Source organism: Salvelinus sp. IW2-2015, linkage group LG26 (genome assembly GCF_002910315.2).
Source record: "Salvelinus sp. IW2-2015 linkage group LG26, ASM291031v2, whole genome shotgun sequence".
Lineage (NCBI taxonomy): Eukaryota > Metazoa > Chordata > Actinopteri > Salmoniformes > Salmonidae > Salvelinus > Salvelinus sp. IW2-2015.
Genome location: NC_036866.1, coordinates 15,512,682 through 15,523,511, shown reverse-complemented (window position 1 = coordinate 15,523,511; position 10,830 = coordinate 15,512,682).

Below are 10,830 nucleotides of genomic sequence, written 5' to 3'. Positions count from 1 at the left end.
AAATAGATGTTTAATCTTTATCAACATCTAGCATAAAAATATATATAACTCGCTTGAGGGTGTTCGGGGGAAATCAAAGGCTGGCAATGGTGAACACTGTTTTTGATACTCAATGGCCGTTCTGTTCTCTGTTCGTATTGAGACACACTCTCTGTCTGGATTTACAGCCCAAGAAGTAATTGATGGAGTGGCAACACGTCCGTTATCACAAAGGCACCCAAAATGAAGAGACAAATGTGGAACAGACAGAGAATGCCATTGTTAAGTAGTGAAAGGCTCTCTAGAATGAGCTCTCATCTTCATTAGTCACACCCTATTAACAGGCTTAATTACTCCTATCTCCCTGGCCACTGGTCTTCCAAGTGTAATCAATCAATCATGCTCTGGACCTGGCTGACAGGGACGGGAGAGGACTGGCTTTCATGGCTGTGTGATCAGACTGACCAACCAGATGCATTCCTACATTTTATGTCTACAGCTACATTACTATGTCTACAGTTATGAATATGAAACTTACTAATAAAAAACTCTCTCCAAAAACAATGTTTGTTTCTAAGCTGCTGCAGGAGCTGGACTGATTTGGCTTCCACCCCTTTGGTGAGCCATAGCTTATAGATAAATAGTGCACTTTATAGCAAATATTACAGTCTGGCAGGGGCAGACCGAAACGCCAGATAGGCTGGATCATTTTTTGCCTAGTGGGCCTGTCTAACTAGTTTTTTTGTGCAAAATGATAAATATCTGGCTAATAATTGGGGCCTCAAGGAATAAATGGGCTGGTGTGTGATSTTCAGCAGTGTTAGCAGTGATGTTCAGTAAAGCAGACACTGATTGGCTTAAACCTATAGCATCTTTTCCCCCCAGTCGGGGAGGACACTAGAACTGATGCCTTCTAAGTAGGGCCAAGTGTTTKAAAAAGCCGAAGGACCCTAGGGCCGAGGAGGGGAAAACAAGGAGGACTTTGCCCGGTGGTTAGAAGCAGAGGTTTCCTTCACAACCAAATCAAATCAAATCAAATGTATTTATATAGCYCTTCTTACATCAGCTGATATCTCAAAGTGCTGTACAGAAACCCAGCCTAAAACCCCAAACAGCAAGCAATGCAGGTGTAGAAGCACGGTGGCTAGGAAAAACTCCCTAGAAAGGCCAAAACCTATGAAGAAACCTAGAGAGAAACCAGGCTATGAGGGGTGGCCAGTCCTCTTCTGGCTGTGCCGGGTGGAGATTATAACAGAACATGGCCAAGATGTTCAAATGTTCATAAATGACCAGCATGGTCAAATAATAATAATAATCACAGTAGTTGTCGAGGGTGCAGAAGTCAGCACCTCAGGAGTAAATGTCAGTTGGCTTTTCATAGCCGATCATGAAGAGTATCTCTACCGCTCCTGCTGTCTCTAGAGGGTTGAAATCAGCAGGTCTGGGACAGGTAGCATGTCTGGTGAACAGGTCAGAGTTCCATAGCCGCAGGCAGAACAGTTGAAACTGGAGCAGCAGCACGGCCAAGTGGACTGGGGACAGCAAGGAGTCATCAGGCCAGGTAGTCCTGAGGCATGGTCCTAGGGCTCAGGTCCTCCGAGAGAGAGAAAGAGAGAAAGACCCTAGCCCCCCGACACATAAACTACTRCAGCATAAATACTGGAGGCTGAGACAGGAGAGGTCAGGAGACACTGTGGCCCCATCCGATGATACCCCCAGACAGGGCCCAGCCCCCACACCACTAGAGGGATATCTTCAACCACCAACTTACATGGCCGAGTATAGCCCACAAAGATCTCCGCCACGGCACAACCCAAGGGGGGGCGCCAACCCAGACAAGAAGATCACGTCAGTGACTCAACCCACTCAAGTGACGCACCCCTCCTAGGGACGGCATGAAAGAGCACCAGTAAGCCAGTGACTCAACCCCTGTAATAGGGTTAGAGGCAGAGAATCCCAGTGGAGAGAGGGGAACCGGCCAGGCAGAGACAGCAAGGGCGGTTCGTTGCTCCAGAGCCTTTCCGTTCACCTTCACACTCCTGGGCCAGACTACACTCAATCATATGACCCCCTGAAGAGATGAGTCTTCAGTAAAGACTTAAAAGTTGAGACCGAGTCTGCGTCTCTCACATGGGTAGGCAGACCATTCCATAAAAATGGAGATCTATAGGAGAAAGCCCTGCCTCCAGCTGTTTGCTTAGAAATTCTAGGGACAATTAGGAGGCCTGCGTCTTGTGACCGTAGCGTACGTGTAGGTATGTAYGGCAGGACCAAMTCGGAAAGATAGGTAGGAGCAAGCCCATGTAAYGCTTTGTAGGTTARCAGTAAAACCTTGAAAKCAGCCCTTGYCTTAACAGGAAGYSAGTGTAGGRARGCTAGCACTGGAGTAATATGATCAMATWTTTKGGTTCTAGTCAGGATTCTAGCASCCGTATTTAGCACTAACTGAAGTTTATTTAGTGCTTTATCCGGGTAGCCGGAAAGTAGAGCATTGCAGTAGTCCAACCTAGAAGTAACAAAAGCATGGATTAATTTTTCTGCATCATTTTTGGACAGAAGGTTTCTGATTTTTGCAATGTTACGTAGATGGAAAAAAACAGTCTTGATATGTTCGTCAAAAGAGAGATCAGGGTCCAGAGTAACGCCAAACTATTCTCCTGTATTAGCCTGTGGCTGAAAAGAGCCTTTTGTCTGAATCTCATTAACGTCATTCATTCCTATTATTCAGAGCAGGAACCAAGACCCCTCTGTGCATCACTTCATCTCCCCAACTTCATCTACCTGTCACTACATACTGTAGACATGAATCAACAGGTTTCACAAGATAGTTTGTCTTACTTCAAAATGCAATTATTAATTATTGATGACAAAATATATTTCTTGAAAGTGAAAGGGGAGAATACTATGTTGTATACTGTACATACTGTTAGAATGAATATAATGAACAATCCCACCAGTTCCATATGTTTTTTTTTGTGTCAACCTGCTGTGCAGAAGACAATTTCTCTACCCCATTCAAAGTAGGCTAAACAATTTGAATGCCTAATGACTACAAGTCTTGAGTTGTCAGATCATGAAATTAAAATACTTCAGACTAGTCAAGGTGCCCTGCCCTGGCTATGGCTCTGACCTCCAGCCAAGTTTCTCTCAAGCAACATGTTTGTCTTCTTTCCCTCCTCTTTTTCATTACAGGGTAGTATTTGCCAAGCAGCTGTCACTGAGGAGATGTCGGCCATTGTGTGTCAACAGCCTGGTAACCWTGGAGGTATGCCCAATAGGAAGCATCTAAATCAAAGTCTACAAAATATTTACATTCACCACTCTTGGCTGTGGTCGACAAATGTTTGTTTTAAACAGAGGCCCCATTTAAACTTAACAGTCACAACCTTGAAACTAAAAACTCCTAGACAGAGGAGAACTACATCAGTGGTAATCAACTGGTCAATCGCAATCGACTTGTCAATCTCCAAGGCATTCCTAGTCGATCGCTAAATATTTCTGTAAAAAACCCAACGATAAAGCCTTGCGTTCTTATTTTTTAAAATGTGTATTACACTTTTCGCAGTAGGTCCACCCGATTCGGGTAGGCGAAGTGTTCCCATTTTATGTGTCTGAAGGTTCAAAATCAGCCTTCCCGGTGGGCCCGTATCGCTGGCCAATCGGATGTCTCAGATTTCCATGTCTGCAGTAATGTAGCAGACGTTAAAAAAAAGCAACAGCAAAGTTGTTACTGTGAGATTTCTAAACGTTTAAAACCATGACCTTAGTGATCACTCTTTTACAGCTTGTTTTCGTAATGGCTGCTCAGTGAAAGGACCTGTCCTGATTTGTCATACACTTGCAAAACATTTTTAGGAGCAAAGCCTTCCTTCATGACCTGGCCTCTGTAAATTGGTATAGAATCAGCTTCGAAGACGCTTGGACCTTATTTTTTTATATTTTCAGTGGTATTGTTAAGAAACACCTCATAAAGAAAATTAGAAAAAAAACAGGTTCAGCCCCTGGTTCGACCATGCAGAGTTACTGCACCTCAAGAATTCCATTTAGCGAAAGGCTCGGCACACGCATACTCAGGCTGACTGGCTCTTGTTCAGGCAAATGAGAAATAAGTACACTCAGGTTATCCGGAAGGCCAAAGTTAGTAACTTTAAGGAGCAGTTCTCTCTCTGTGGATCTAACCCCAAGAAGTTCTGGAAAACAGTTAAAGACCTGGAGAATAAACCCTCCCCTTCACAGCTGTGCATGTACCTTAATGTTGATGATGCGGTTGTTGCTGACAAGGAGCACATAGCTGAGCTCTTTAATCACCACTTCATTACATCAGGATTCCTATTTGACTCAGCCATGCCTCATTGCCCATCCAACATTTCCTCATCTCCCACCCCTTCTAATGTGACTAGCCCTGATGCTCCTCTCTCTTTTCCCCCTGCCCCACTACACTACAAAGGCTCTCCCTACAGGCGGTCACTGAGTCTGAGGTGCTAAAGGAGCTCGTTAAATTTGACCCCAAAAAGGTTGCAGCCCCTATCATCGCCAATAGTATTCTTTCTGGTATTCTCTCTGGTATGCAGTCTGGTTTCTGCTCAGGTTATGTATGTGTCACTGCAACCTTAAAGGTCCTAAATGATGTCACCATTGCTTTTGATTCTATGCAATGTTGTGCTGCTATTTTTATTGACTTGGCCAAAGCTTTTGATACGGTAGACCATTCCATTCTTGTGGGCCGGCTAAGGATTATTTTTGTCTCTGAGGGGTCTTTGGCCTGGTTTGCTAACTACCTCTCTCAAATAATGCAGTGTATAAAGTCAGAACATCTGCTGTCTCAGCCACTGCATGTCACCAAGGTAGTACCTCAAGGCTCGATCCTAGGCCCCATGATCTTCTCAATTTACATCAACAACATAGCTCAGGCAGTAGGAAGCTCTCTCATCCATTTATATGCAGACAATACAGTCTTATACTCAGCTGGCCCCTCCCCGGATTTTGTGTTAAACGCTCAACAACAAAGCTTTTTCAGTGTCCAACAATCTTTCTCTGCCCTGAACCTTGTTCTGAACACCTCCAAAACAAAGATCATGTGGTTTGGTTAAAATAATGCCCCTCTCCCCACCTGTATGATTACTACCTTTGAGGGTTTAGAGCTTGAGGTAGTCACCTCATACAAGTACTTGGGAGTATGGCTAGACGGTACACTGTCCTTCTCTCAGCACATATCAAAGCTGCAGGCTAAGGTTAAATCTAGACTTGGTTTCCAAGTAATCGTAATCGATCCTCTTTCACCCCAGCTGCTAAACTAACCCTGATTCACATGACCATCCTACTAACCATACGGAGACGTAATTTATAGATCAGCAGGTAAGGATGATCCCGAGCGGCAAGATGTTCTTTACCATTTATCCATCAGATTTGCCACCAATGCTCCTTATAGGACACATCACTGCACTCTATACTCCTCTGTAAACTGGTCATCTCTGAAAACCCGTTGCAAGACCAACTGGTTGATGCTTATTTATAAAACCCTCTTTGGCCTCACTCCCCCCTATCTGAGATACCTACTGCAGCCCTCATCCTCCACGTACAACACCCGTTCTGCCAGTCAGGTTCTGTTAAAGGTCCCGAAAGCATACACATCCCTGGGTCACTCCTCTTTTCAGTTCGCTGAGCTAGGTACTGGAATGAGCTGCAAAAAACACACAAACTGGACCGTTTTATCTCCATCTATTCATTCAAAGAATCAATCATGGACAATCTTACTAACAGTTTATTTTTCTTTACCTTTATTTAACTAGGCAAGTCAGTTAAGAACAAATTCTTATTTTCAATGACAGCCTAGGAACAGTGGATCCGAGTGGCTACTCCTGGCTAATGTCTCTGTCCCGAATCAAGCACCAGTTAGCCTGGAGCTAGCCTCGAACTAGGCCCATCTCCCGGCTAGCCGAAGAGATCCATCAAGCAATTCCTGGGCTTCAATTACCTCTTTTGCCAATTGGCCTTTTGCTGCCGAAACGGAGCCCCGCTGATCCATCACGACTGGTCTACCAACGTAACCGTCCAATAGGGTTTCTGTCCCGGAGCAAACACCAGTTATCCTGGAGCTAGCCTCGAGCTAGGCCCGTCTCCCGGCTAGCCAAAGAAATCCATCAGAAAATTCTTGGGCTTCAATACCGCTTTTGCCAATTGGCCTGGACCCTTTGCTGCCGACATATTGTAGTTATTTTCGCCTCTAGGGCCTATTTATTGCTTACCTCCCTACTCTTCTACATTTGCACACACTGTACATAGATTTTTCAAAAAAAAAAAAAAAATGGTGCTATTGACTGTACGTTTGTTCATGTGTAACTCTGTGTTGTTGTTTTTGTCGCACTGCTTTGCTTTATCTTGGCCAGGTCGCAGTTATAAATGAGAACTTGTTCTCAACTGGCCTACCTGGTTAAATAAAGGTTGAAATAAATAAAAAATAAAAAACTAGAGCGAGAATGTCAACGAATACATCAAAGAGCTTCTGTTTTTATGAGTGAATTCATGTTTAAGTTCTTTCTCAGCACTGTCAACACAATTCATTCAACACTTTTATAAGCCATAAAATGTGCGTTCTTCCTTCTTCCACTCGCTCTACTGTAATGAGTAAGTAGGAAAGTGTATCAATAGGCTTGGTTGTATTGTTATTAGCGGCTTGGGACTTTTTTAATATCGAGGAATTTCACTTTCTCTGCTCATAGGAGTAACAACAACATGAATTTGTGCATGAGGCAGAAATAATGCGATGCGACTCAAGTTTCACCATCAGCTGGAAAACGGTGTAACTTTTTGGTCAGTGTCAGTGGAGGAAAAGGAGAACGGAGGGATGTTGAGAGGCGGACTGAGGATGAGACTGACCATCAGCTGCAGGCACCATCAGCCCAGTAAAATACAAATAAAATACAAATGATTTAACTGTATGCTCACTCAGCTGTTCCCCACAAGTAATATAACAACTTATCTATTACAGGTGTGATCATATAGCCTACCTGACATTTTTCAAATATATAGAGTACCAGTCAAAAGTTTGGACACACCTTTTTGTAGAGTAATAGTGAAGACATCAAAACTGTGAAATAACACATATGGAATCATGTAGTAACCAAAAAAGTGTTAAACAAATCTAAATCTAAATACATTTTATATTTTATATTATTCAAAATAGCCACCCTTTGCATTGATGACAGCTTTGCACACTCTTGCCATTCTCTCAAACAGCTTCTTGAGGTAGTCACCTGGAATGCATTTCAATTAACAGCTGTGCCTTCTTAAAAGTTAATTTGTGGAATTTCTTTCCATCTTAATGTGTTTGAGCCAATCAGTTGTGTTGTGACACGGTAGGGGTGGTATACAGAAGATAACCCTATATGGCAAAAGACCAATTCCATATTATGGCAAGAACAGCTCAAATAAGCAAAGAGAAACAACAGTCCATCGTTACTTTAAGACATGAAGGTCAGTCAACGCGGAAAATTTCAAGAACTTTGAAAGTTTCTTCAAGTGCAGTCGCAAAAACCATTAAGTGCTATGATGAAACTGTCTCTCATGAGGACCGCCACATGAAAGGAAGACCCAGAGTTAAATAGTGCAATACATACACTCAAACATATTCAGTTGGCCTTGATGTTATGATTCATGTTGTCCTTTGTTTTTTGCAATGTTGTTTTATGTTTTCCTTTGTCTTTCTCTTTTGTTGGGTGGCTACTTTGAAGAATCTAAAATATATTTTGAGTTGTTTAACACTCTTTTGGTTGCTACATGATGTGTTATTTCATAGTTTTGATGTCTTCACTATTATTGTACAATGTGGAAAATAGTAAAAAATTAAGAAAAACCCTTGAATGAGTAGCTGTGTCCAAATCTTTGACTGGTACTGTATTTTTTTTAAATGTCCCGAACAACAATGCGTTGGCATTGTAATTGAATACAAGCCAATATGCAGTGAGAATGTATTGGGCCTATAGCCTACTGTACAAACCTCATTGCTACAGTACTGTTTTTAATAGGTCAGCCGGGTGGCAGGTAGCCTCACGGTTAAGCGCGTTGGTMCAGCAACCGAAAGGTGGTTGGTGGTTTGAATCCCTGAACAGACTTGGTGAAACAAATCTGTTTTATGTGCCCTTGAGCAAAGCACTTAACCCTACTTTCTCCTGTAAGTCGCTCTGGAGAAGAGTGTCTGCTAAATTACTGAAATGTTAATATTGCATATACATATGTTTTTTAAGTCATGTAAAAACAAATTCTGAGCGGTAGATCTCGACTTACATTTTCACTCAGAAAGTGATTTTGACTCAGAAAAGTTTGGTGACCACTGAGGTACATCTACAAACTGGTGGAGATAAATATTAGGTTCTGAACAAACAGAGTAAAAACTCAAACAGACAACTAGTGAAAGCTCAAACCAAGTTTCAAMCCAATGGGTGCCTCAGCTGCAAGCACAACATACAAGTCACAGAAGCAAATACTTATACCTAAGATAAACAATCCTTCTCTGTTGCTAGGCAGAAACTCAGTCTGCTCTTCTTACTGGTATTGTCATGGCCCTGCCTAAGTCCTCTGGCCCCCCTCCCAAAGGTTTCTTCTCTCTTCAAATGTTGACCTTATTGAGTTGTTCCACACCCATCCTTATCCTAGTTCTACAGCATCTGGCCTGCCTTATCAGGAACTGAGACTAGACTGTTACTCTTCGACTCCTTMCTGAGAAATATTCATATTCTTCATTGACATGTTTGCACAGCTATTAACTTTCTGTACTTCCCCTTGTCTCACACAGTAACTTTCCTTACACAAAGTTTATATTCACCCTTAATTTACCCCTAACATATACTGTAAATGTCTTATATATGCAAAGTAATCCATGTTCTATAATGATGACATGAATAAGTATATTTGAAGACAGAATCCAATACATAATTGTTGTCCCATGTGGCTCATTTGGAAGAGCATGGCACTTGCAACACCAGGGTTGTGGGTTTGATTCCCACAGGGAACCGTTATAAAAATGTATGCACGCACTACTGTAAGTCGCTCTGGATAAGTGTAGTAATTATATCACAAACAAGGCCCTGCAGCTGCTTGCCCTGTGATTGGGGGTGAAAAAGCTGACTACAGTTGTTTGTGTACCCAGACCATGGACTGTGGCATTCACTACTCTGGATGCAGCATTCCAGGGGTTTCTATACATCTGCATTTGACCAGAAACCCATTACTCAAGCCAATGCCAGCACAAAACACAGCCATTAATCTTTTTTTAAACACCCATCAACAGAACATACAGACAGGCCAACCGACACAACATGCTGCACTTCCTCAAAATACTGTATTTACATACTGACACAGAGGGCCGTGGTAATTGGTCAGAGGACACCCAGTGGGCTGTGGAGTGCAGCTCCCCCAGAAGGCCCAGTCAGATCAATGAGCAGTCCGTCTGGTCTGTCCAGGACAGAGCAGAGCAACGCTCCATCAGAAACATGGTGGAGCCTGGAACCCCTGATCGGCATGCCRATGAACTCATCCTCTCTCTTTCAAAGAGCATGTTCACCAGGAGCCCAATGGACTCCCACATTTTCAACTGGCCTTGCAGGCCCTTTGATCTATTGTTGTGCCCCAGCGATTGAAATTTCCTGCTTGCTCACCAGTAGCTGGCTGCAGTGCCTGGTCAGCCTAGTGCTAATGATTGCACACACAATCCCAGAAGCTTCCAAAGCCCCTGCTAGTCCAGCGCCAACAGCAGAGCGAGCGCTAAGCTCCCAGTGAACCGGCAAATTAAAATACCCTTGTTGACAGCCGTAATGGAGCGAAAACAATTTAATTCCTTCAGCTGCGGCTACAACCCATAGATTCTATTGTGGCCTGTGTGTGTGCATCTTGCATAATCCTCCACCCTCCAATTTGGGGTGGCGAAGAAGATGCTCGTTTAATTTCATCCCCCCCATGTCCCCCCCACAGAGCTAGAGGATGTTGGAGGAGAATTGGGGTTGGTTGTGGTGGGCTGGTGAGTAGAACACGGTCGTTGGGGAAAACACAGCCAAATTACAGAGCATGCAGAGAAGGGCAGCATCTGCTGGAGCACAGAAGATGATGACCAAACCCCTCACATATCACACCAAGGATGTGCTCACATGCCAAGCTGTGTGACTGCCTTACTGCCTGGCTGCTACAGCACAGTGGGAGGTCATAGAAAACCAATAATGGGCAGGGAGGAAAAGTGCTTTTGAAGTGCATGTACCTTACAAAAAATGAGGTCTGGTTCAGAAGAAAGACATGTTCTTTTAACAGCCTGAAAAATAAGCAGAAACTCTCTGGATGAGCATTATTATCCCTTCTCTCTCTGCCACTCCACCGGGATCAATATAGCCCTAATGCCATCATTTATGATTAATGGAAAAGGCAACAACAACAAAAAATCTATTCAGCAGATCARGTATAGAGAACAAATTAGCAGAAATAGAGATTGAAAAGGTGGAGGAGGAGAGAGGAACAGAGGGAGGGAGAAAAACAGGAAGAGAAGGAGAGAGAGAGAGCTGCAGAGCGGAAGCAATTTAGTTCTGAACCTTTAAGAGTCTAGGTGAAATATGATTGCCGATGATGGGAGCCGCTGAGGGGTAAATTATGAACCCTAGCCTAATCATCGCTGCCCCCGGGGAGAGGAGGCCCAGAGATGGATGGAAATGGCTTCAGACCCTCTGCCTCCCATTTCCATCAGACAGTGATTGAGTTCAATAATAACCCATAGGGTGTTGCCTGCGTGGTGTGTGGGGGAATGGGAGAGACAGGGAGGCACTGCACTGTCGTGCTTCCAATGTGATATATATGGAATGAACAAAAGAACAT